Consider the following 23,944-nt stretch of genomic DNA (forward strand, 5'->3'; position numbering starts at 1 on the left):
GAAGTCTGAAATCGTTCTGTGCAGGCTCGGCAATATGCGCATAAACGTTAAACCTTCTGAAGCCAACTGTCGGCTCAAAGGTGTTTATACATTTCTTCAAAAGAGGACAGCTGTTTCTGCTCGGTTTTGAACCGAGGACCTTTCGCGTGTTAGGCGAATGTGATGACCACTACACTACAGAAACTCCACAGGCTAACGATAGTGCTTTTTGGGAAAATATTTATACTGTGATGTGCCCGAAAGCAAATAGACAATCTGCGTAAGTCCCACACACAAGAGGACAGAGTTCATTCGGCCTGGCAGTATATGCTGAGTTTCCTGAAACGCTACCCTTAACTTACCTCGGAATTAAACACTTGCAGCGTGATATCAAGCTGAAACCTGCCTTCCTGTGCTAGTCTCAAACTAACAAACCCAAAGTTTCAAGAGCACAGGAGAAACTCGAAAATGTCTCTTGGTGATTTTTGTTGGTCAAATTGTAGAGTTTCTCCATTCTTCTTGAAACTCACCACAGGGGTAGCACGTGTCCAGACTAGCATGGGAAAGCAAGTTTTAGCTTGATATCTCTTCAGAAAGCTGAGATGTGGACTTGCCACGTACAATCTACCCTATTGTAAAAAAACAGGCTGTTTGTGGTCAGTCGAATTCCGAGGGTTTAACACGTCTGGGTGCTTCGGGAGTAAGTGAGGAGCCACCTGAACAGGTTTATTGGCAGATTCGTTGACCATTGTGTTGAATTTCAAGAAGGTTAGCCATGTGTTAGAAACTGCTACGGCTTGCATCATTTTATCAGGAAATCTCTACACCTGTGTAGAGAAGGGCCTTCGTGATGCAGAGCTGCTGCTCAACAGAGGGCCACTCAGACAAATCTCTTTTTTCGTGTTCCTCAGAAGAAAGCCACGCAGGCTTGGAATGTCACGGTTGTGGGATAGGTTAAGGTCAAACAATGACTGCTCTTTCATTTCTGCATCAACTATACCTTTAGTGACTGTACTCATGCCTCTTGGCCGCAAAGCCTTGGAAGCGTTGAGTTCCTCCTCAACAGAAACCCACCTAAACAATTGTGAAAAGAGATGCAGTGTTCCCGCCCAGTTTCGAACTGGGGACCTTTCGCGTGTGAGGCGAACGTGATAACCACTACACTACGGAAACCCACTACCTAAAGAAGTCTGAAATCGTTCTGTGCAGGCTCGGCAATATGCGCATAAACGTTAAACCTTCTGAAGCCAACTGTCGGCTCAAAGGTGTTTATACATTTCTTCAAAAGAGGACAGCTGTTTCTTGAACCGAGGACCTTTCGCGTGTTAGGCGAATGTGATGACCACTACACTACAGAAACTCCACAGGCTAACGATAGTGCTTTTTGGGAAAATATTTATACTGTGATGTGCCCGAAAGCAAATAGACAATCTGCGTAAGTCCCACACACAAGAGGACAGAGTTCATTCGGCCTGGCAGTATATGCTGAGTTTCCTGAAACGCTACCCTTAACTTACCTCGGAATTAAACACTTGCAGCGTGATATCAAGCTGAAACCTGCCTTCCTGTGCTAGTCTCAAACTAACAAACCCAAAGTTTCAAGAGCACAGGAGAAACTCGAAAATGTCTCTTGGTGATTTTTGTTGGTCAAATTGTAGAGTTTCTCCATTCTTCTTGAAACTCACCACAGGGGTAGCACGTGTCCAGACTAGCATGGGAAAGCAAGTTTTAGCTTGATATCTCTTCAGAAAGCTGAGATGTGGACTTGCCACGTACAATCTACCCTATTGTAAAAAAACAGGCTGTTTGTGGTCAGTCGAATTCCGAGGGTTTAACACGTCTGGGTGCTTCGGGAGTAAGTGAGGAGCCACCTGAACAGGTTTATTGGCAGATTCGTTGACCATTGTGTTGAATTTCAAGAAGGTTAGCCATGTGTTAGAAACTGCTACGGCTTGCATCATTTTATCAGGAAATAACACTCCAGATGGATGTGTTTTAAAGTTCGTCAAGGGGACACACAGACTGCTTGTGGTCACAGTCTTTGTATTACCAGTGGACAGAAGGGCAGTTAGTGGTCACATAGGCGGTGAGAGGGACAGATGGGCTGTTTGTGGTGACACAGGTGATTATTGGGACAGAGAGGGCCGGCGCGCAGGGGTCTAAGGACGGCCTGCCACGTACCCCCTTTTAGGCGCCCCTTGAGGCCCTGCCCTTACTTGATGGCCTAGGCGGAAAAAGACCCTTACACAAGAGGACAGATTTCATTCGGCGTGGCAGTCTACGCAGAGTTCCCTAAAATCTTTTCTTTGGTGTTTCTCAGAAGAAAGCCACGCAGGCTTGGAATGTCACAGTTGTGGGTTAGGTTTAGGTCAAACAATATCTGCTCTTTCATTTCTGCATCAACTTTACCTTTAGTGACTGTATTCATGCCTCTTGGCCGCAAAGCCTTGGAAGCGTTGAGTTCCTCCTCAACAGAAACCCACCTGAACGATTTTGACCGTGATAACCTCTACACTATTGAAGCCTGCAGCCAAAGAGGTGTCAGATCTTTTCATCGCAAGCATCGTGGAGCGCGAATCAAATTACAGATTCCGTTGCGCTCTTCAGTCTGCAAATACCTTCTATTTTTAGCAGCAAACCAAGCAATTCTCCAGTTATCTGCGGGACAATCTGCGTAAGTCCCACACACAAGAGGACAGAGTTCATTCGGCCTGGCAGTATATGCTGAGTTTCCTGAAACGCTACCCTTAACTTACCTCGGAATTAAACACTTGCAGCGTGATATCAAGCTGAAACCTGCCTTCCTGTGCTAGTCTCAAACTAACAAACCCAAAGTTTCAAGAGCACAGGAGAAACTCGAAAATGTCTCTTGGTGATTTTTGTTGGTCAAATTGTAGAGTTTCTCCATTCTTCTTGAAACTCACCACAGGGGTAGCACGTGTCCAGACTAGCATGGGAAAGCAAGTTTTAGCTTGATATCTCTTCAGAAAGCTGAGATGTGGACTTGCCACGTACAATCTACCCTATTGTAAAAAAACCAGGCTGTTTGTGGTCAGTCGAATTCCGAGGGTTTAACACGTCTGGGTGCTTCGGGAGTAAGTGAGGAGCCACCTGAACAGGTTTATTGGCAGATTCGTTGACCATTGTGTTGAATTTCAAGAAGGTTAGCCATGTGTTAGAAACTGCTACGGCTTGCATCATTTTATCAGGAAATCTCTACACCTGTGTAGAGAAGGGCCTTCGTGATGAAGAGATGCTGCTCAACAGAGGGCCACTCAGACAAATCTCTTTTTTCGTGTTCCTCAGAAGAAAGCCACGCAGGCTTGGAATGTCACGGTTGTGGGATAGGTTTAGGTCAAACAATGACTGCTCTTTCATTTCTGCATCAACTATACCTTTAGTGACTGTACTCATGCCTCTTGGCCGCAAAGCCTTGGAAGCGTTGAGTTCCTCCTCAACAGAAACCCACCTAAACAATTGTGAAAAGAGATGCAGTGTTCCCGCCCAGTTTCGAACTGGGGACCTTTCGCGTGTGAGGCGAACGTGATAACCACTACACTACGGAAACCCACTACCTAAAGAAGTCTGAAATCGTTCTGTGCAGGCTCGGCATTATGCGCATAAACGTTAAACCTTCTGAAGCCAACTGTCGGCTCAAAGGTGTTTATACATTTCTTCAAAAGAGGACAGCTGTTTCTGCTCGGTTTTGAACCGAGGACCTTTCGCGTGTTAGGCGAATGTGATGACCACTACACTACAGAAACTCCACAGGCTAACGATAGTGCTTTTTGGGAAAATATTTATACTGTGATGTGCCCGAAAGCAAATAGACAATCTGCGTAAGTCCCACACACAAGAGGACAGAGTTCATTCGGCCTGGCAGTATATGCTGAGTTTCCTGAAACGCTACCCTTAACTTACCTCGGAATTAAACACTTGCAGCGTGATATCAAGCTGAAACCTGCCTTCCTGTGCTAGTCTCAAACTAACAAACCCAAAGTTTCAAGAGCACAGGAGAAACTCGAAAATGTCTCTTGGTGATTTTTGTTGGTCAAATTGTAGAGTTTCTCCATTCTTCTTGAAACTCACCACAGGGGTAGCACGTGTCCAGACTAGCATGGGAAAGCAAGTTTTAGCTTGATATCTCTTCAGAAAGCTGAGATGTGGACTTGCCACGTACAATCTACCCTATTGTAAAAAAACAGGCTGTTTGTGGTCAGTCGAATTCCGAGGGTTTAACACGTCTGGGTGCTTCGGGAGTAAGTGAGGAGCCACCTGAACAGGTTTATTGGCAGATTCGTTGACCATTGTGTTGAATTTCAAGAAGGTTAGCCATGTGTTAGAAACTGCTACGGCTTGCATCATTTTATCAGGAAATCTCTACACCTGTGTAGAGAAGGGCCTTCGTGATGCAGAGCTGCTGCTCAACAGAGGGCCACTCAGACAAATCTCTTTTTTCGTGTTCCTCAGAAGAAAGCCACGCAGGCTTGGAATGTCACGGTTGTGGGATAGGTTAAGGTCAAACAATGACTGCTCTTTCATTTCTGCATCAACTATACCTTTAGTGACTGTACTCATGCCTCTTGGCCGCAAAGCCTTGGAAGCGTTGAGTTCCTCCTCAACAGAAACCCACCTAAACAATTGTGAAAAGAGATGCAGTGTTCCCGCCCAGTTTCGAACTGGGGACCTTTCGCGTGTGAGGCGAACGTGATAACCACTACACTACGGAAACCCACTACCTAAAGAAGTCTGAAATCCTTCTGTGCAGGCTCGGCAATATGCGCATAAACGTTAAACCTTCTGAAGCCAACTGTCGGCTCAAAGGTGTTTATACATTTCTTCAAAAGAGGACAGCTGTTTCTTGAACCGAGGACCTTTCGCGTGTTAGGCGAATGTGATGACCACTACACTACAGAAACTCCACAGGCTAACGATAGTGCTTTTTGGGAAAATATTTATACTGTGATGTGCCCGAAAGCAAATAGACAATCTGCGTAAGTCCCACACACAAGAGGACAGAGTTCATTCGGCCTGGCAGTATATGCTGAGTTTCCTGAAACGCTACCCTTAACTTACCTCGGAATTAAACACTTGCAGCGTGATATCAAGCTGAAACCTGCCTTCCTGTGCTAGTCTCAAACTAACAAACCCAAAGTTTCAAGAGCACAGGAGAAACTCGAAAATGTCTCTTGGTGATTTTTGTTGGTCAAATTGTAGAGTTTCTCCATTCTTCTTGAAACTCACCACAGGGGTAGCACGTGTCCAGACTAGCATGGGAAAGCAAGTTTTAGCTTGATATCTCTTCAGAAAGCTGAGATGTGGACTTGCCACGTACAATCTACCCTATTGTAAAAAAACAGGCTGTTTGTGGTCAGTCGAATTCCGAGGGTTTAACACGTCTGGGTGCTTCGGGAGTAAGTGAGGAGCCACCTGAACAGGTTTATTGGCAGATTCGTTGACCATTGTGTTGAATTTCAAGAAGGTTAGCCATGTGTTAGAAACTGCTACGGCTTGCATCATTTTATCAGGAAATCTCTACACCTGTGTAGAGAAGGGCCTTCGTGATGCAGAGCTGCTGCTCAACAGAGGGCCACTCAGACAAATCTCTTTTTTCGTGTTCCTCAGAAGAAAGCCACGCAGGCTTGGAATGTCACGGTTGTGGGATAGGTTAAGGTCAAACAATGACTGCTCTTTCATTTCTGCATCAACTATACCTTTAGTGACTGTACTCATGCCTCTTGGCCGCAAAGCCTTGGAAGCGTTGAGTTCCTCCTCAACAGAAACCCACCTAAACAATTGTGAAAAGAGATGCAGTGTTCCCGCCCAGTTTCGAACTGGGGACCTTTCGCGTGTGAGGCGAACGTGATAACCACTACACTACGGAAACCCACTACCTAAAGAAGTCTGAAATCGTTCTGTGCAGGCTCGGCAATATGCGCATAAACGTTAAACCTTCTGAAGCCAACTGTCGGCTCAAAGGTGTTTATACATTTCTTCAAAAGAGGACAGCTGTTTCTGCTCGGTTTTGAACCGAGGACCTTTCGCGTGTTAGGCGAATGTGATGACCACTACACTACAGAAACTCCACAGGCTAACGATAGTGCTTTTTGGGAAAATATTTATACTGTGATGTGCCCGAAAGCAAATAGACAATCTGCGTAAGTCCCACACACAAGAGGACAGAGTTCATTCGGCCTGGCAGTATATGCTGAGTTTCCTGAAACGCTACCCTTAACTTACCTCGGAATTAAACACTTGCAGCGTGATATCAAGCTGAAACCTGCCTTCCTGTGCTAGTCTCAAACTAACAAACCCAAAGTTTCAAGAGCACAGGAGAAACTCGAAAATGTCTCTTGGTGATTTTTGTTGGTCAAATTGTAGAGTTTCTCCATTCTTCTTGAAACTCACCACAGGGGTAGCACGTGTCCAGACTAGCATGGGAAAGCAAGTTTTAGCTTGATATCTCTTCAGAAAGCTGAGATGTGGACTTGCCACGTACAATCTACCCTATTGTAAAAAAACAGGCTGTTTGTGGTCAGTCGAATTCCGAGGGTTTAACACGTCTGGGTGCTTCGGGAGTAAGTGAGGAGCCACCTGAACAGGTTTATTGGCAGATTCGTTGACCATTGTGTTGAATTTCAAGAAGGTTAGCCATGTGTTAGAAACTGCTACGGCTTGCATCATTTTATCAGGAAATCTCTACACCTGTGTAGAGAAGGGCCTTCGTGATGCAGAGCTGCTGCTCAACAGAGGGCCACTCAGACAAATCTCTTTTTTCGTGTTCCTCAGAAGAAAGCCACGCAGGCTTGGAATGTCACGGTTGTGGGATAGGTTAAGGTCAAACAATGACTGCTCTTTCATTTCTGCATCAACTATACCTTTAGTGACTGTACTCATGCCTCTTGGCCGCAAAGCCTTGGAAGCGTTGAGTTCCTCCTCAACAGAAACCCACCTAAACAATTGTGAAAAGAGATGCAGTGTTCCCGCCCAGTTTCGAACTGGGGACCTTTCGCGTGTGAGGCGAACGTGATAACCACTACACTACGGAAACCCACTACCTAAAGAAGTCTGAAATCGTTCTGTGCAGGCTCGGCAATATGCGCATAAACGTTAAACCTTCTGAAGCCAACTGTCGGCTCAAAGGTGTTTATACATTTCTTCAAAAGAGGACAGCTGTTTCTGCTCGGTTTTGAACCGAGGACCTTTCGCGTGTTAGGCGAATGTGATGACCACTACACTACAGAAACTCCACAGGCTAACGATAGTGCTTTTTGGGAAAATATTTATACTGTGATGTGCCCGAAAGCAAATAGACAATCTGCGTAAGTCCCACACACAAGAGGACAGAGTTCATTCGGCCTGGCAGTATATGCTGAGTTTCCTGAAACGCTACCCTTAACTTACCTCGGAATTAAACACTTGCAGCGTGATATCAAGCTGAAACCTGCCTTCCTGTGCTAGTCTCAAACTAACAAACCCAAAGTTTCAAGAGCACAGGAGAAACTCGAAAATGTCTCTTGGTGATTTTTGTTGGTCAAATTGTAGAGTTTCTCCATTCTTCTTGAAACTCACCACAGGGGTAGCACGTGTCCAGACTAGCATGGGAAAGCAAGTTTTAGCTTGATATCTCTTCAGAAAGCTGAGATGTGGACTTGCCACGTACAATCTACCCTATTGTAAAAAAACAGGCTGTTTGTGGTCAGTCGAATTCCGAGGGTTTAACACGTCTGGGTGCTTCGGGAGTAAGTGAGGAGCCACCTGAACAGGTTTATTGGCAGATTCGTTGACCATTGTGTTGAATTTCAAGAAGGTTAGCCATGTGTTAGAAACTGCTACGGCTTGCATCATTTTATCAGGAAATAACACTCCAGATGGATGTGTTTTAAAGTTCGTCAAGGGGACACACAGACTGCTTGTGGTCACAGTCTTTGTATTACCAGTGGACAGAAGGGCAGTTAGTGGTCACATAGGCGGTGAGAGGGACAGATGGGCTGTTTGTGGTGACACAGGTGATTATTGGGACAGAGAGGGCCGGCGCGCAGGGGTCTAAGGACGGCCTGCCACGTACCCCCTTTTAGGCGCCCCTTGAGGCCCTGCCCTTACTTGATGGCCTAGGCGGAAAAAGACCCTTACACAAGAGGACAGATTTCATTCGGCGTGGCAGTCTACGCAGAGTTCCCTAAAATCTCTTCTTTGGTGTTTCTCAGAAGAAAGCCACGCAGGCTTGGAATGTCACAGTTGTGGGTTAGGTTTAGGTCAAACAATATCTGCTCTTTCATTTCTGCATCAACTTTACCTTTAGTGACTGTATTCATGCCTCTTGGCCGCAAAGCCTTGGAAGCGTTGAGTTCCTCCTCAACAGAAACCCACCTGAACGATTTTGACCGTGATAACCTCTACACTATTGAAGCCTGCAGCCAAAGAGGTGTCAGATCTTTTCATCGCAAGCATCGTGGAGCGCGAATCAAATTACAGATTCCGTTGCGCTCTTCAGTCTGCAAATACCTTCTATTTTTAGCAGCAAACCAAGCAATTCTCCAGTTATCTGCGGGACAATCTGCGTAAGTCCCACACACAAGAGGACAGAGTTCATTCGGCCTGGCAGTATATGCTGAGTTTCCTGAAACGCTACCCTTAACTTACCTCGGAATTAAACACTTGCAGCGTGATATCAAGCTGAAACCTGCCTTCCTGTGCTAGTCTCAAACTAACAAACCCAAAGTTTCAAGAGCACAGGAGAAACTCGAAAATGTCTCTTGGTGATTTTTGTTGGTCAAATTGTTGAGTTTCTCCAATCTTACTTGAAACTCACCACAGGGGTAGCACGTGTCCAGACTAGCATGGGAAAGCAAGTTTTAGCTTGATATCTCTTCAGAAAGCTGAGATGTGGACTTGCCACGTACAATCTACCCTATTGTAAAAAAACAGGCTGTTTGTGGTCAGTCGAATTCCGAGGGTTTAACACGTCTGGGTGCTTCGGGAGTAAGTGAGGAGCCACCTGAACAGGTTTATTGGCAGATTCGTTGACCATTGTGTTGAATTTCAAGAAGGTTAGCCATGTGTTAGAAACTGCTACGGCTTGCATCATTTTATCAGGAAATCTCTACACCTGTGTAGAGAAGGGCCTTCGTGATGCAGAGCTGCTGCTCAACAGAGGGCCACTCAGACAAATCTCTTTTTCGTGTTCCTCAGAAGAAAGCCACGCAGGCTTGGAATGTCACGGTTGTGGGATAGGTTAAGGTCAAACAATGACTGCTCTTTCATTTCTGCATCAACTATACCTTTAGTGACTGTACTCATGCCTCTTGGCCGCAAAGCCTTGGAAGCGTTGAGTTCCTCCTCAACAGAAACCCACCTAAACAATTGTGAAAAGAGATGCAGTGTTCCCGCCCAGTTTCGAACTGGGGACCTTTCGCGTGTGAGGCGAACGTGATAACCACTACACTACGGAAACCCACTACCTAAAGAAGTCTGAAATCGTTCTGTGCAGGCTCGGCAATATGCGCATAAACGTTAAACCTTCTGAAGCCAACTGTCGGCTCAAAGGTGTTTATACATTTCTTCAAAAGAGGACAGCTGTTTCTGCTCGGTTTTGAACCGAGGACCTTTCGCGTGTTAGGCGAATGTGATGACCACTACACTACAGAAACTCCACAGGCTAACGATAGTGCTTTTTGGGAAAATATTTATACTGTGATGTGCCCGAAAGCAAATAGACAATCTGCGTAAGTCCCACACACAAGAGGACAGAGTTCATTCGGCCTGGCAGTATATGCTGAGTTTCCTGAAACGCTACCCTTAACTTACCTCGGAATTAAACACTTGCAGCGTGATATCAAGCTGAAACCTGCCTTCCTGTGCTAGTCTCAAACTAACAAACCCAAAGTTTCAAGAGCACAGGAGAAACTCGAAAATGTCTCTTGGTGATTTTTGTTGGTCAAATTGTAGAGTTTCTCCATTCTTCTTGAAACTCACCACAGGGGTAGCACGTGTCCAGACTAGCATGGGAAAGCAAGTTTTAGCTTGATATCTCTTCAGAAAGCTGAGATGTGGACTTGCCACGTACAATCTACCCTATTGTAAAAAAACAGGCTGTTTGTGGTCAGTCGAATTCCGAGGGTTTAACACGTCTGGGTGCTTCGGGAGTAAGTGAGGAGCCACCTGAACAGGTTTATTGGCAGATTCGTTGACCATTGTGTTGAATTTCAAGAAGGTTAGCCATGTGTTAGAAACTGCTACGGCTTGCATCATTTTATCAGGAAATCTCTACACCTGTGTAGAGAAGGGCCTTCGTGATGCAGAGCTGCTGCTCAACAGAGGGCCACTCAGACAAATCTCTTTTTTCGTGTTCCTCAGAAGAAAGCCACGCAGGCTTGGAATGTCACGGTTGTGGGATAGGTTAAGGTCAAACAATGACTGCTCTTTCATTTCTGCATCAACTATACCTTTAGTGACTGTACTCATGCCTCTTGGCCGCAAAGCCTTGGAAGCGTTGAGTTCCTCCTCAACAGAAACCCACCTAAACAATTGTGAAAAGAGATGCAGTGTTCCCGCCCAGTTTCGAACTGGGGACCTTTCGCGTGTGAGGCGAACGTGATAACCACTACACTACGGAAACCCACTACCTAAAGAAGTCTGAAATCGTTCTGTGCAGGCTCGGCAATATGCGCATAAACGTTAAACCTTCTGAAGCCAACTGTCGGCTCAAAGGTGTTTATACATTTCTTCAAAAGAGGACAGCTGTTCTGCTCGTTTGAACCGAGGACCTTTCGCGTGTTAGGCGAATGTGATGACCACTACACTACAGAAACTCCACAGGCTAACGATAGTGCTTTTTGGGAAAATATTTATACTGTGATGTGCCCGAAAGCAAATAGACAATCTGCGTAAGTCCCACACACAAGAGGACAGAGTTCATTCGGCCTGGCAGTATATGCTGAGTTTCCTGAAACGCTACCCTTAACTTACCTCGGAATTAAACACTTGCAGCGTGATATCAAGCTGAAACCTGCCTTCCTGTGCTAGTCTCAAACTAACAAACCCAAAGTTTCAAGAGCACAGGAGAAACTCGAAAATGTCTCTTGGTGATTTTTGTTGGTCAAATTGTAGAGTTTCTCCATTCTTCTTGAAACTCACCACAGGGGTAGCACGTGTCCAGACTAGCATGGGAAAGCAAGTTTTAGCTTGATATCTCTTCAGAAAGCTGAGATGTGGACTTGCCACGTACAATCTACCCTATTGTAAAAAAACAGGCTGTTTGTGGTCAGTCGAATTCCGAGGGTTTAACACGTCTGGGTGCTTCGGGAGTAAGTGAGGAGCCACCTGAACAGGTTTATTGGCAGATTCGTTGACCATTGTGTTGAATTTCAAGAAGGTTAGCCATGTGTTAGAAACTGCTACGGCTTGCATCATTTTATCAGGAAATCTCTACACCTGTGTAGAGAAGGGCCTTCGTGATGCAGAGCTGCTGCTCAACAGAGGGCCACTCAGACAAATCTCTTTTTTCGTGTTCCTCAGAAGAAAGCCACGCAGGCTTGGAATGTCACGGTTGTGGGATAGGTTAAGGTCAAACAATGACTGCTCTTTCATTTCTGCATCAACTATACCTTTAGTGACTGTACTCATGCCTCTTGGCCGCAAAGCCTTGGAAGCGTTGAGTTCCTCCTCAACAGAAACCCACCTAAACAATTGTGAAAAGAGATGCAGTGTTCCCGCCCAGTTTCGAACTGGGGACCTTTCGCGTGTGAGGCGAACGTGATAACCACTACACTACGGAAACCCACTACCTAAAGAAGTCTGAAATCGTTCTGTGCAGGCTCGGCAATATGCGCATAAACGTTAAACCTTCTGAAGCCAACTGTCGGCTCAAAGGTGTTTATACATTTCTTCAAAAGAGGACAGCTGTTTCTGCTCGGTTTGAACCGAGGACCTTTCGCGTGTTAGGCGAATGTGATGACCACTACACTACAGAAACTCCACAGGCTAACGATAGTGCTTTTTGGGAAAATATTTATACTGTGATGTGCCCGAAAGCAAATAGACAATCTGCGTAAGTCCCACACACAAGAGGACAGAGTTCATTCGGCCTGGCAGTATATGCTGAGTTTCCTGAAACGCTACCCTTAACTTACCTCAGAATTAAACACTTGCAGCGTGATATCAAGCTGAAACCTGCCTTCCTGTGCTAGTCTCAAACTAACAAACCCAAAGTTTCAAGAGCACAGGAGAAACTCGAAAATGTCTCTTGGTGATTTTTGTTGGTCAAATTGTAGAGTTTCTCCATTCTTCTTGAAACTCACCACAGGGGTAGCACGTGTCCAGACTAGCATGGGAAAGCAAGTTTTAGCTTGATATCTCTTCAGAAAGCTGAGATGTGGACTTGCCACGTACAATCTACCCTATTGTAAAAAAACAGGCTGTTTGTGGTCAGTCGAATTCCGAGGGTTTAACACGTCTGGGTGCTTCGGGAGTAAGTGAGGAGCCACCTGAACAGGTTTATTGGCAGATTCGTTGACCATTGTGTTGAATTTCAAGAAGGTTAGCCATGTGTTAGAAACTGCTACGGCTTGCATCATTTTATCAGGAAATAACACTCCAGATGGATGTGTTTTAAAGTTCGTCAAGGGGACACACAGACTGCTTGTGGTCACAGTCTTTGTATTACCAGTGGACAGAAGGGCAGTTAGTGGTCACATAGGCGGTGAGAGGGACAGATGGGCTGTTTGTGGTGACACAGGTGATTATTGGGACAGAGAGGGCCGGCGCGCAGGGGTCTAAGGACGGCCTGCCACGTACCCCCTTTTAGGCGCCCCTTGAGGCCCTGCCCTTACTTGATGGCCTAGGCGGAAAAAGACCCTTACACAAGAGGACAGATTTCATTCGGCGTGGCAGTCTACGCAGAGTTCCCTAAAATCTCTTCTTTGGTGTTTCTCAGAAGAAAGCCACGCAGGCTTGGAATGTCACAGTTGTGGGTTAGGTTTAGGTCAAACAATATCTGCTCTTTCATTTCTGCATCAACTTTACCTTTAGTGACTGTATTCATGCCTCTTGGCCGCAAAGCCTTGGAAGCGTTGAGTTCCTCCTCAACAGAAACCCACCTGAACGATTTTGACCGTGATAACCTCTACACTATTGAAGCCTGCAGCCAAAGAGGTGTCAGATCTTTTCATCGCAAGCATGGTGGAGCGCGAATCAAATTACAGATTCCGTTGCGCTCTTCAGTCTGCAAATACCTTCTATTTTTATCAGCAAACCAAGCAATTCTCCAGTTATCTGCGGGACAATCTGCGTAAGTCCCACACACAAGAGGACAGAGTTCATTCGGCCTGGCAGTATATGCTGAGTTTCCTGAAACGCTACCCTTAACTTACCTCGGAATTAAACACTTGCAGCGTGATATCAAGCTGAAACCTGCCTTCCTGTGCTAGTCTCAAACTAACAAACCCAAAGTTTCAAGAGCACAGGAGAAACTCGAAAATGTCTCTTGGTGATTTTTGTTGGTCAAATTGTTGAGTTTCTCCATTCTTCTTGAAACTCACCACAGGGGTAGCACGTGTCCAGACTAGCATGGGAAAGCAAGTTTTAGCTTGATATCTCTTCAGAAAGCTGAGATGTGGACTTGCCACGTACAATCTACCCTATTGTAAAAAAACAGGCTGTTTGTGGTCAGTCGAATTCCGAGGGTTTAACACGTCTGGGTGCTTCGGGAGTAAGTGAGGAGCCACCTGAACAGGTTTATTGGCAGATTCGTTGACCATTGTGTTGAATTTCAAGAAGGTTAGCCATGTGTTAGAAACTGCTACGGCTTGCATCATTTTATCAGGAAATCTCTACACCTGTGTAGAGAAGGGCCTTCGTGATGAAGAGATGCTGCTCAACAGAGGGCCACTCAGACAAATCTCTTTTTTCGTGTTCCTCAGAAGAAAGCCACGCAGGCTTGGAATGTCACGGTTGTGGGATAGGTTAAGGTCAAACAATGACTGCTCTTTCATTTCTGCATCAACTATACCTTTAGTGACTGTACTCATGCCTCTTGGCCGCAAAGCCTTGGAAGCGTTGAGTTCCTCCTCAACAGAAACCCACCTAAACAATTGTGAAAAGAGATGCAGTGTTCCCGCCCAGTTTCGAACTGGGGACCTTTCGCGTGTGAGGCGAACGTGATAACCACTACACTACGGAAACCCACTACCTAAAGAAGTCTGAAATCGTTCTGTGCAGGCTCGGCAATATGCGCATAAACGTTAAACCTTCTGAAGCCAACTGTCGGCTCAAAGGTGTTTATACATTTCTTCAAAAGAGGACAGCTGTTTCTGCTCGGTTTTGAACCGAGGACCTTTCGCGTGTTAGGCGAATGTGATGACCACTACACTACAGAAACTCCACAGGCTAACGATAGTGCTTTTTGGGAAAATATTTATACTGTGATGTGCCCGAAAGCAAATAGACAATCTGCGTAAGTCCCACACACAAGAGGACAGAGTTCATTCGGCCTGGCAGTATATGCTGAGTTTCCTGAAACGCTACCCTTAACTTACCTCGGAATTAAACACTTGCAGCGTGATATCAAGCTGAAACCTGCCTTCCTGTGCTAGTCTCAAACTAACAAACCCAAAGTTTCAAGAGCACAGGAGAAACTCGAAAATGTCTCTTGGTGATTTTTGTTGGTCAAATTGTAGAGTTTCTCCATTCTTCTTGAAACTCACCACAGGGGTAGCACGTGTCCAGACTAGCATGGGAAAGCAAGTTTTAGCTTGATATCTCTTCAGAAAGCTGAGATGTGGACTTGCCACGTACAATCTACCCTATTGTAAAAAAACAGGCTGTTTGTGGTCAGTCGAATTCCGAGGGTTTAACACGTCTGGGTGCTTCGGGAGTAAGTGAGGAGCCACCTGAACAGGTTTATTGGCAGATTCGTTGACCATTGTGTTGAATTTCAAGAAGGTTAGCCATGTGTTAGAAACTGCTACGGCTTGCATCATTTTATCAGGAAATCTCTACACCTGTGTAGAGAAGGGCCTTCGTGATGAAGAGATGCTGCTCAACAGAGGGCCACTCAGACAAATCTCTTTTTTCGTGTTCCTCAGAAGAAAGCCACGCAGGCTTGGAATGTCACGGTTGTGGGATAGGTTAAGGTCAAACAATGACTGCTCTTTCATTTCTGCATCAACTATACCTTTAGTGACTGTACTCATGCCTCTTGGCCGCAAAGCCTTGGAAGCGTTGAGTTCCTCCTCAACAGAAACCCACCTAAACAATTGTGAAAAGAGATGCAGTGTTCCCGCCCAGTTTCGAACTGGGGACCTTTCGCGTGTGAGGCGAACGTGATAACCACTACACTACGGAAACCCACTACCTAAAGAAGTCTGAAATCGTTCTGTGCAGGCTCGGCAATATGCGCATAAACGTTAAACCTTCTGAAGCCAACTGTCGGCTCAAAGGTGTTTATACATTTCTTCAAAAGAGGACAGCTGTTCTGCTCGTTGAACCGAGGACCTTTCGCGTGTTAGGCGAATGTGATGACCACTACACTACAGAAACTCCACAGGCTAACGATAGTGCTTTTTGGGAAAATATTTATACTGTGATGTGCCCGAAAGCAAATAGACAATCTGCGTAAGTCCCACACACAAGAGGACAGAGTTCATTCGGCCTGGCAGTATATGCTGAGTTTCCTGAAACGCTACCCTTAACTTACCTCGGAATTAAACACTTGCAGCGTGATATCAAGCTGAAACCTGCCTTCCTGTGCTAGTCTCAAACTAACAAACCCAAAGTTTCAAGAGCACAGGAGAAACTCGAAAATGTCTCTTGGTGATTTTTGTTGGTCAAATTGTAGAGTTTCTCCATTCTTCTTGAAACTCACCACAGGGGTAGCACGTGTCCAGACTAGCATGGGAAAGCAAGTTTTAGCTTGATATCTCTTCAGAAAGCTGAGATGTGGACTTGCCACGTACAATCTACCCTATTGTAAAAAAACAGGCTGTTTGTGGTCAGTCGAATTCCGAGGGTTTAACACGTCTGGGTGCTTCGGGAGTAAGTGAGGAGCCACCTGAACAGGTTTATTGGCAGATTCGTTGACCATTGTGTTGAATTTCAAGAAGGTTAGCCATGTGTTAGAAACTGCTACGGCTTGCATCATTTTATCAGGAAATCTCTACACCTGTGTAGAGAAGGGCCTTCGTGATGCAGAGCTGCTGCTCAACAGAGGGCCACTCAGACAAATCTCTTTTTTCGTGTTCCTCAGAAGAAAGCCACGCAGGCTTGGAATGTCACGGTTGTGGGATAGGTTAAGGTCAAACAATGACTGCTCTTTCATTTCTGCATCAACTATACCTTTAGTGACTGTACTCATGCCTCTTGGCCGCAAAGCCTTGGAAGCGTTGAGTTCCTCCTCAACAGAAACCCACCTAAACAATTGTGAAAAGAGATGCAGTGTTCCCGCCCAGTTTCGAACTGGGGACCTTTCGCGTGTGAGGCGAACGTGATAACCACTACACTACGGAAACCCACTACCTAAAGAAGTCTGAAATCGTTCTGTGCAGGCTCGGCAATATGCGCATAAACGTTAAACCTTCTGAAGCCAACTGTCGGCTCAAAGGTGTTTATACATTTCTTCAAAAGAGGACAGCTGTTTCTGCTCGGTTTTGAACCGAGGACCTTTCGCGTGTTAGGCGAATGTGATGACCACTACACTACAGAAACTCCACAGGCTAACGATAGTGCTTTTTGGGAAAATATTTATACTGTGATGTGCCCGAAAGCAAATAGACAATCTGCGTAAGTCCCACACACAAGAGGACAGAGTTCATTCGGCCTGGCAGTATATGCTGAGTTTCCTGAAACGCTACCCTTAACTTACCTCGGAATTAAACACTTGCAGCGTGATATCAAGCTGAAACCTGCCTTCCTGTGCTAGTCTCAAAACTAACAAACCCAAAGTTTCAAGAGCACAGGAGAAACTCGAAAATGTCTCTTTGGTGATTTTTGTTGGTCAAATTGTAGAGTTTCTCCATTCTCTTGAAACTCACCACAGGGGTAGCACGTGTCCAGACTAGCATGGGAAAGCAAGTTTTAGCTTGATATCTCTTCAGAAAGCTGAGATGTGGACTTGCCACGTACAATCTACCCTATTGTAAAAAAACAGGCTGTTTGTGGTCAGTCGAATTCCGAGGGTTTAACACGTCTGGGTGCTTCGGGAGTAAGTGAGGAGCCACCTGAACAGGTTTATTGGCAGATTCGTTGACCATTGTGTTGAATTTCAAGAAGGTTAGCCATGTGTTAGAAACTGCTACGGCTTGCATCATTTTATCAGGAAATAACACATCCAGATGGATGTGTTTTTAAAGTTCGTCAAGGGGACACACCAGACTGCTTGTGGTCACAGTCTTGTATTACCAGTGGACAGAAGGGCAGTTAGTGGTCACATAGGCGGTGAGAGGGACAGATGGGCTGTTTGTGGTGACACAGGTGATTATTGGGACAGAGAGGCCGGCGCGCAGGGGTCTAAGGACGGCCTGCACGTACCCCCTTTTAGGCGCCCTTGAGGCCCTGCCCTTTACTTGATGGCCTAGGCGGAAAAAGACCCTTACACAAGAGGACAGATTTCATTCGGCGTGGCAGTCTACGCAGAGTTCCCTAAATCTCTTCTTTGGTGTTCTCAGAAGAAAGCACGCAGGCTTGGAATGTCACAGTTGTGGGTAGGTTTAGGTCAAACAATATCTGCTTCTTTCATTTCTGCATCAACTTTACCTTAGTGACTGTATCATGCCCTCTTGCCGCAAAGCCTTGGAAGCGTTGAGTTCCTCCTCAACAGAAACCCACCTGAACGATTTTGACCGTGACTAACCTCTCTACACTATTGAAGCCTGCAGCCAAAGAAGGTGTCAGAATACGGTTTCATACGGCAAGCCATCGTTGGAGCGCCGAATCCAAAATTACAGATTCCGTTGGCGGCTCTTCAGTCTGGCAAATTACCTTCTATTTCTAGCAGCAAACCAAGCAATTCTACCAGTTATCTGCGGGACAATGTCGTGCGTAAGTCCCACAGACACAAGGAGGACAGAGTGTCATTCGGGCCTGGGCAGTAATATGCTGAGTTTCCTGAAACGCCTTACCCTTAACTCTACCTCGGGAATTAAACACTGTGACAGCGTGATATCAAGGGCTGAAACCTGCCTCCTGTGCTTAGTCTTCAGAAACTAACAAACCCAAAGTTTCAAGAGCACAGGAGAAACTCGAAAATGTCTCTTGGTGATTTTTGTTGGTCAAATGTTGAGTTTCTCCATTCTTCTTGAAACTCACCACAGGGGTAGCACGTGTCCAGACTAGCATGGGAAAGCAAGTTTTAGCTTGATATCTCTTCAGAAAGCTGAGATGTGGACTTGCCACGTACAATCTACCCTATTGTAAAAAAACAGGCTGTTTGTGGTCAGTCGAATTCCGAGGGTTTAACACGTCTGGGTGCTTCGGGAGTAAGTGAGGAGCCACCTGAACAGGTTTATTGGCAGATTCGTTGACCATTGTGTTGAATTTCAAGAAGGTTAGCCATGTGTTAGAAACTGCTACGGCTTGCATCATTTTATCAGGAAATCTCTACACCTGTGTAGAGAAGGGCCTTCGTGATGAAGAGATGCTGCTCAACAGAGGGCCACTCAGACAAATCTCTTTTTTCGTGTTCCTCAGAAGAAAGCCACGCAGGCTTGGAATGTCACGGTTGTGGGATAGGTTAAGGTCAAACAATGACTGCTCTTTCATTTCTGCATCAACTATACCTTTAGTGACTGTACTCATGCCTCTTGGCCGCAAAGCCTTGGAAGCGTTGAGTTCCTCCTCAACAGAAACCCACCTAAACAATTGTGAAAAGAGATGCAGTGTTCCCGCCCAGTTTCGAACTGGGGACCTTTCGCGTGTGAGGCGAACGTGATAACCACTACACTACGGAAACCCACTACCTAAAGAAGTCTGAAATCGTTCTGTGCAGGCTCGGCAATATGCGCATAAACGTTAAACCTTCTGAAGCCAACTGTCGGCTCAAAGGTGTTTATACATTTCTTCAAAAGAGGACAGCTGTTCTGCTCGGTTTGAACCGAGGACCTTTCGCGTGTTAGGCGAATGTGATGACCACTACACTACAGAAACTCCACAGGGCTAACGATAGTGCTTTTTGGGAAAATATTTATACTGTGATGTGCCCGAAAGCAAATAGACAATCTGCGTAAGTCCCACACACAAGAGGACAGAGTTCATTCGGCCTGGCAGTATATGCTGAGTTTCCTGAAACGCTACCCTTAACTTACCTCGGAATTAAACACTTGCAGCGTGATATCAAGCTGAAACCTGCCTTCCTGTGCTAGTCTCAAACTAACAAACCCAAAGTTTCAAGAGCACAGGAGAAACTCGAAAATGTCTCTTGGTGATTTTTGTTGGTCAAATTGTAGAGTTTCTCCATTCTTCTTGAAACTCACCACAGGGGTAGCACGTGTCCAGACTAGCATGGGAAAGCAAGTTTTAGCTTGATATCTCTTCAGAAAGCTGAGATGTGGACTTGCCACGTACAATCTACCCTATTGTAAAAAAACAGGCTGTTTGTGGTCAGTCGAATTCCGAGGGTTTAACACGTCTGGGTGCTTCGGGAGTAAGTGAGGAGCCACCTGAACAGGTTTATTGGCAGATTCGTTGACCATTGTGTTGAATTTCAAGAAGGTTAGCCATGTGTTAGAAACTGCTACGGCTTGCATCATTTTATCAGGAAACTCATGCACCTGTGTAGAGAAGGGCCTTCGTGATGAAGAGATGCTGCTCAACAGAGGGCCACTCAGACAAATCTCTTTTTTCGTGTTCCTCAGAAGAAAGCCACGCAGGCTTGGAATGTACACGGTTGTGGGATAGGTTTAAGGTCAAACAATGACTGCTCTTTCATTTCTGCATCAACTATACCTTTAAGTGACTGTACTCATGCCTCTTGGCCGCAAAGCCTTGGAAGCGTTGAGTTCCTCCTCAACAGAAAACCCACCTGAACGATTTTGACCGTGATGACTTTCGCTAAGACGTGATAACCACACACTACGGAAGCCAACCTAGAAGTTAAATCGTTCTCGTGCAGGCTCGGTTGCGCATAACGATTAAATCTGAAGCAATGTCCTCAAGGCGTTTACTCTTCAAAGGACAGCGTTTCTGACGAGACCTTTCGCGTGTTAGGCGATTGATGACATACACTAGCAAAACCACAGCAGATAGTGCTTTTTGGGAAAATACTTCTATACTTGATGTGCCGAAGCAAAAGACAATCTGCGTAAGTCCCACACACAAGAGGACAGAGTTCATTCGGCCTGGCAGTATATGCTGAGTTTCCTGAAACGCTAAACCTCCCTTAACTTACCTCAGAATTAAACACTTGCAGCGTGATATCAAGCTGAAACCTGCCTTCCTGTGCTAGTCTCAAACTAACAAACCCAAAGTTCAAGAGCACAGGAGAAACTCGAAAATGTCTCTTGGTGATTTTTGTTGGTCAAATTGTAGAGTTTCTCCATTCTTCTTGAAACTCACCACAGGGTAGCACGTGTCCAGACTAGCATGGGAAAGCAAGTTTTAGCTTGATATCTCTTCAGAAAGCTGAGATGTGGACTTGCCACGTACAATCTACCCTATTGTAAAAAAACAGGCTGTTTGTGGTCAGTCGAATTCCGAGGGTTTAACACGTCTGGGTGCTTCGGGAGTAAGTGAGGAGCCACCTGAACAGGTTTATTGGCAGATTCGTTGACCATTGTGTTGAATTTCAAGAAGGTTAGCCATGTGTTAGAAACTGCTACGGCTTGCATCATTTTATCAGGAAATCTCTACACCTGTGTAGAGAAGGGCCTTCGTGATGAAGAGATGCTGCTCAACAGAGGGCCACTCAGACAAATCTCTTTTTTCGTGTTCCTCAGAAGAAAGCCACGCAGGCTTGGAATGTCACGGTTGTGGGATAGGTTAAGGTCAAACAATGACTGCTCTTTCATTTCTGCATCAACTATACCTTTAGTGACTGTACTCATGCCTCTTGGCCGCAAAGCCTTGGAAGCGTTGAGTTCCTCCTCAACAGAAACCCACCTAAACAATTGTGAAAAGAGATGCAGTGTTCCCGCCCAGTTTCGAACTGGGGACCTTTCGCGTGTGAGGCGAACGTGATAACCACTACACTACGGAAACCCACTACCTAAAGAAGTCTGAAATCGTTCTGTGCAGGCTCGGCAATATGCGCATAAACGTTAAACCTTCTGAAGCCAACTGTCGGCTCAAAGGTGTTTATACATTTCTTCAAAAGAGGACAGCTGTTTCTGCTCGGTTTTGAACCGAGGACCTTTCGCGTGTTAGGCGAATGTGATGACCACTACACTACAGAAACTCCACAGGCTAACGATAGTGCTTTTTGGGAAAATATTTATACTGTGATGTGCCCGAAAGCAAATAGACAATCTGCGTAAGTCCCACACACAAGAGGACAGAGTTCATTCGGCCTGGCAGTATATGCTGAGTTTCCTGAAACGCTACCCTTAACTTACCTCGGAATTAAACACTTGCAGCGTGATATCAAGCTGAAACCTGCCTTCCTGTGCTAGTCTCAAACTAACAAACCCAAAGTTTCAAGAGCACAGGAGAAACTCGAAAATGTCTCTTGGTGATTTTTGTTGGTCAAATTGTAGAGTTTCTCCATTCTTCTTGAAACTCACCACAGGGGTAGCACGTGTCCAGACTAGCATGGGAAAGCAAGTTTTAGCTTGATATCTCTTCAGAAAGCTGAGATGTGGACTTGCCACGTACAATCTACCCTATTGTAAAAAAACAGGCTGTTTGTGGTCAGTCGAATTCCGAGGGTTTAACACGTCTGGGTGCTTCGGGAGTAAGTGAGGAGCCACCTGAACAGGTTTATTGGCAGATTCGTTGACCATTGTGTTGAATTTCAAGAAGGTTAGCCATGTGTTAGAAACTGCTACGGCTTGCATCATTTTATCAGGAAATCTCTACACCTGTGTAGAGAAGGGCCTTCGTGATGCAGAGATGCTGCTCAACAGAGGGCCACTCAGACAAATCTCTTTTTTCGTGTTCCTCAGAAGAAAGCCACGCAGGCTTGGAATGTCACGGTTGTGGGATAGGTTAAGGTCAAACAATGACTGCTCTTTCATTTCTGCATCAACTATACCTTTAGTGACTGTACTCATGCCTCTTGGCCGCAAAGCCTTGGAAGCGTTGAGTTCCTCCTCAACAGAAACCCACCTAAACAATTGTGAAAAGAGATGCAGTGTTCCCGCCCAGTTTCGAACTGGGGACCTTTCGCGTGTGAGGCGAACGTGATAACCACTACACTACGGAAACCCACTACCTAAAGAAGTCTGAAATCGTTCTGTGCAGGCTCGGCAATATGCGCATAAACGTTAAACCTTCTGAAGCCAACTGTCGGCTCAAAGGTGTTTATACATTTCTTCAAAAGAGGACAGCTGTTTCTGCTCGGTTTTGAACCGAGGACCTTTCGCGTGTTAGGCGAATGTGATGACCACTACACTACAGAAACTCCACAGGCTAACGATAGTGCTTTTTGGGAAAATATTTATACTGTGATGTGCCCGAAAGCAAATAGACAATCTGCGTAAGTCCCACACACAAGAGGACAGAGTTCATTCGGCCTGGCAGTATATGCTGAGTTTCCTGAAACGCTACCCTTAACTTACCTCGGAATTAAACACTTGCAGCGTGATATCAAGCTGAAACCTGCCTTCCTGTGCTAGTCTCAAACTAACAAACCCAAAGTTTCAAGAGCACAGGAGAAACTCGAAAATGTCTCTTGGTGATTTTTGTTGGTCAAATTGTAGAGTTTCTCCATTCTTCTTGAAACTCACCACAGGGGTAGCACGTGTCCAGACTAGCATGGGAAAGCAAGTTTTAGCTTGATATCTCTTCAGAAAGCTGAGATGTGGACTTGCCACGTACAATCTACCCTATTGTAAAAAAACAGGCTGTTTGTGGTCAGTCGAATTCCGAGGGTTTAACACGTCTGGGTGCTTCGGGAGTAAGTGAGGAGCCACCTGAACAGGTTTATTGGCAGATTCGTTGACCATTGTGTTGAATTTCAAGAAGGTTAGCCATGTGTTAGAAACTGCTACGGCTTGCATCATTTTATCAGGAAATCTCTACACCTGTGTAGAGAAGGGCCTTCGTGATGAAGAGATGCTGCTCAACAGAGGGCCACTCAGACAAATCTCTTTTTTCGTGTTCCTCAGAAGAAAGCCACGCAGGCTTGGAATGTCACGGTTGTGGGATAGGTTAAGGTCAAACAATGACTGCTCTTTCATTTCTGCATCAACTATACCTTTAGTGACTGTACTCATGCCTCTTGGCCGCAAAGCCTTGGAAGCGTTGAGTTCCTCCTCAACAGAAACCCACCTAAACAATTGTGAAAAGAGATGCAGTGTTCCCGCCCAGTTTCGAACTGGGGACCTTTCGCGTGTGAGGCGAACGTGATAACCACTACACTACGGAAACCCACTACCTAAAGAAGTCTGAAATCGTTCTGTGCAGGCTCGGCAATATGCGCATAAACGTTAAACCTTCTGAAGCCAACTGTCGGCTCAAAGGTGTTTATACATTTCTTCAAAAGAGGACAGCTGTTTCTGCTCGGTTTTGAACCGAGGACCTTTCGCGTGTTAGGCGAATGTGATGACCACTACACTACAGAAACTCCACAGGCTAACGATAGTGCTTTTTGGGAAAATATTTATACTGTGATGTGCCCGAAAGCAAATAGACAATCTGCGTAAGTCCCACACACAAGAGGACAGAGTTCATTCGGCCTGGCAGTATATGCTGAGTTTCCTGAAACGCTACCCTTAACTTACCTCGGAATTAAACACTTGCAGCGTGATATCAAGCTGAAACCTGCCTTCCTGTGCTAGTCTCAAACTAACAAACCCAAAGTTTCAAGAGCACAGGAGAA

The 23,944-nt window shown here is 45.6% G+C and overlaps 25 non-coding genes across 25 annotated transcripts; all 25 read right to left on the reverse strand.

The window, feature by feature from the left end:
* Nucleotides 1-111: 111 nt before the first annotated feature.
* Nucleotides 112-184, reverse strand: trnav-aac (transfer RNA valine (anticodon AAC)). Its single transcript has one exon. It is a non-coding gene; the product is annotated as a tRNA-Val (tRNA).
* An 895-nt stretch (nucleotides 185-1,079) lies between these two features.
* On the reverse strand, nucleotides 1,080-1,152 carry trnav-cac (transfer RNA valine (anticodon CAC)). The gene has a single exon. It is a non-coding gene; the product is annotated as a tRNA-Val (tRNA).
* A 2,322-nt stretch (nucleotides 1,153-3,474) lies between these two features.
* trnav-cac (transfer RNA valine (anticodon CAC)) lies at nucleotides 3,475-3,547 on the reverse strand. The gene has a single exon. It is a non-coding gene; the product is annotated as a tRNA-Val (tRNA).
* A 123-nt stretch (nucleotides 3,548-3,670) lies between these two features.
* On the reverse strand, nucleotides 3,671-3,743 carry trnav-aac (transfer RNA valine (anticodon AAC)). The gene has a single exon. It is a non-coding gene; the product is annotated as a tRNA-Val (tRNA).
* Nucleotides 3,744-4,638: 895 nt separating this feature from the next.
* trnav-cac (transfer RNA valine (anticodon CAC)) lies at nucleotides 4,639-4,711 on the reverse strand. Its single transcript has one exon. It is a non-coding gene; the product is annotated as a tRNA-Val (tRNA).
* Nucleotides 4,712-5,793: 1,082 nt separating this feature from the next.
* Nucleotides 5,794-5,866, reverse strand: trnav-cac (transfer RNA valine (anticodon CAC)). Its single transcript has one exon. It is a non-coding gene; the product is annotated as a tRNA-Val (tRNA).
* A 123-nt stretch (nucleotides 5,867-5,989) lies between these two features.
* On the reverse strand, nucleotides 5,990-6,062 carry trnav-aac (transfer RNA valine (anticodon AAC)). The gene has a single exon. It is a non-coding gene; the product is annotated as a tRNA-Val (tRNA).
* An 895-nt stretch (nucleotides 6,063-6,957) lies between these two features.
* trnav-cac (transfer RNA valine (anticodon CAC)) lies at nucleotides 6,958-7,030 on the reverse strand. Its single transcript has one exon. It is a non-coding gene; the product is annotated as a tRNA-Val (tRNA).
* A 123-nt stretch (nucleotides 7,031-7,153) lies between these two features.
* On the reverse strand, nucleotides 7,154-7,226 carry trnav-aac (transfer RNA valine (anticodon AAC)). The gene has a single exon. It is a non-coding gene; the product is annotated as a tRNA-Val (tRNA).
* A 2,134-nt stretch (nucleotides 7,227-9,360) lies between these two features.
* trnav-cac (transfer RNA valine (anticodon CAC)) lies at nucleotides 9,361-9,433 on the reverse strand. Its single transcript has one exon. It is a non-coding gene; the product is annotated as a tRNA-Val (tRNA).
* A 123-nt stretch (nucleotides 9,434-9,556) lies between these two features.
* Nucleotides 9,557-9,629, reverse strand: trnav-aac (transfer RNA valine (anticodon AAC)). The gene has a single exon. It is a non-coding gene; the product is annotated as a tRNA-Val (tRNA).
* An 895-nt stretch (nucleotides 9,630-10,524) lies between these two features.
* On the reverse strand, nucleotides 10,525-10,597 carry trnav-cac (transfer RNA valine (anticodon CAC)). Its single transcript has one exon. It is a non-coding gene; the product is annotated as a tRNA-Val (tRNA).
* Nucleotides 10,598-11,685: 1,088 nt separating this feature from the next.
* Nucleotides 11,686-11,758, reverse strand: trnav-cac (transfer RNA valine (anticodon CAC)). The gene has a single exon. It is a non-coding gene; the product is annotated as a tRNA-Val (tRNA).
* Nucleotides 11,759-14,087: 2,329 nt separating this feature from the next.
* trnav-cac (transfer RNA valine (anticodon CAC)) lies at nucleotides 14,088-14,160 on the reverse strand. The gene has a single exon. It is a non-coding gene; the product is annotated as a tRNA-Val (tRNA).
* A 123-nt stretch (nucleotides 14,161-14,283) lies between these two features.
* trnav-aac (transfer RNA valine (anticodon AAC)) lies at nucleotides 14,284-14,356 on the reverse strand. The gene has a single exon. It is a non-coding gene; the product is annotated as a tRNA-Val (tRNA).
* An 895-nt stretch (nucleotides 14,357-15,251) lies between these two features.
* On the reverse strand, nucleotides 15,252-15,324 carry trnav-cac (transfer RNA valine (anticodon CAC)). The gene has a single exon. It is a non-coding gene; the product is annotated as a tRNA-Val (tRNA).
* Nucleotides 15,325-16,411: 1,087 nt separating this feature from the next.
* Nucleotides 16,412-16,484, reverse strand: trnav-cac (transfer RNA valine (anticodon CAC)). The gene has a single exon. It is a non-coding gene; the product is annotated as a tRNA-Val (tRNA).
* A 123-nt stretch (nucleotides 16,485-16,607) lies between these two features.
* trnav-aac (transfer RNA valine (anticodon AAC)) lies at nucleotides 16,608-16,680 on the reverse strand. Its single transcript has one exon. It is a non-coding gene; the product is annotated as a tRNA-Val (tRNA).
* A 2,169-nt stretch (nucleotides 16,681-18,849) lies between these two features.
* trnav-cac (transfer RNA valine (anticodon CAC)) lies at nucleotides 18,850-18,922 on the reverse strand. The gene has a single exon. It is a non-coding gene; the product is annotated as a tRNA-Val (tRNA).
* Nucleotides 18,923-21,092: 2,170 nt separating this feature from the next.
* On the reverse strand, nucleotides 21,093-21,165 carry trnav-cac (transfer RNA valine (anticodon CAC)). Its single transcript has one exon. It is a non-coding gene; the product is annotated as a tRNA-Val (tRNA).
* A 123-nt stretch (nucleotides 21,166-21,288) lies between these two features.
* Nucleotides 21,289-21,361, reverse strand: trnav-aac (transfer RNA valine (anticodon AAC)). Its single transcript has one exon. It is a non-coding gene; the product is annotated as a tRNA-Val (tRNA).
* An 895-nt stretch (nucleotides 21,362-22,256) lies between these two features.
* Nucleotides 22,257-22,329, reverse strand: trnav-cac (transfer RNA valine (anticodon CAC)). Its single transcript has one exon. It is a non-coding gene; the product is annotated as a tRNA-Val (tRNA).
* A 123-nt stretch (nucleotides 22,330-22,452) lies between these two features.
* Nucleotides 22,453-22,525, reverse strand: trnav-aac (transfer RNA valine (anticodon AAC)). The gene has a single exon. It is a non-coding gene; the product is annotated as a tRNA-Val (tRNA).
* Nucleotides 22,526-23,420: 895 nt separating this feature from the next.
* Nucleotides 23,421-23,493, reverse strand: trnav-cac (transfer RNA valine (anticodon CAC)). The gene has a single exon. It is a non-coding gene; the product is annotated as a tRNA-Val (tRNA).
* Nucleotides 23,494-23,616: 123 nt separating this feature from the next.
* trnav-aac (transfer RNA valine (anticodon AAC)) lies at nucleotides 23,617-23,689 on the reverse strand. The gene has a single exon. It is a non-coding gene; the product is annotated as a tRNA-Val (tRNA).
* Between the last annotated feature and the right edge of the window lie 255 nt (nucleotides 23,690-23,944).

This window comes from Carassius auratus, unplaced genomic scaffold (assembly GCF_003368295.1).
Source record: "Carassius auratus strain Wakin unplaced genomic scaffold, ASM336829v1 scaf_tig00008451, whole genome shotgun sequence".
In the NCBI taxonomy this organism is placed as follows: Eukaryota; Metazoa; Chordata; class Actinopteri; order Cypriniformes; family Cyprinidae; genus Carassius; species Carassius auratus.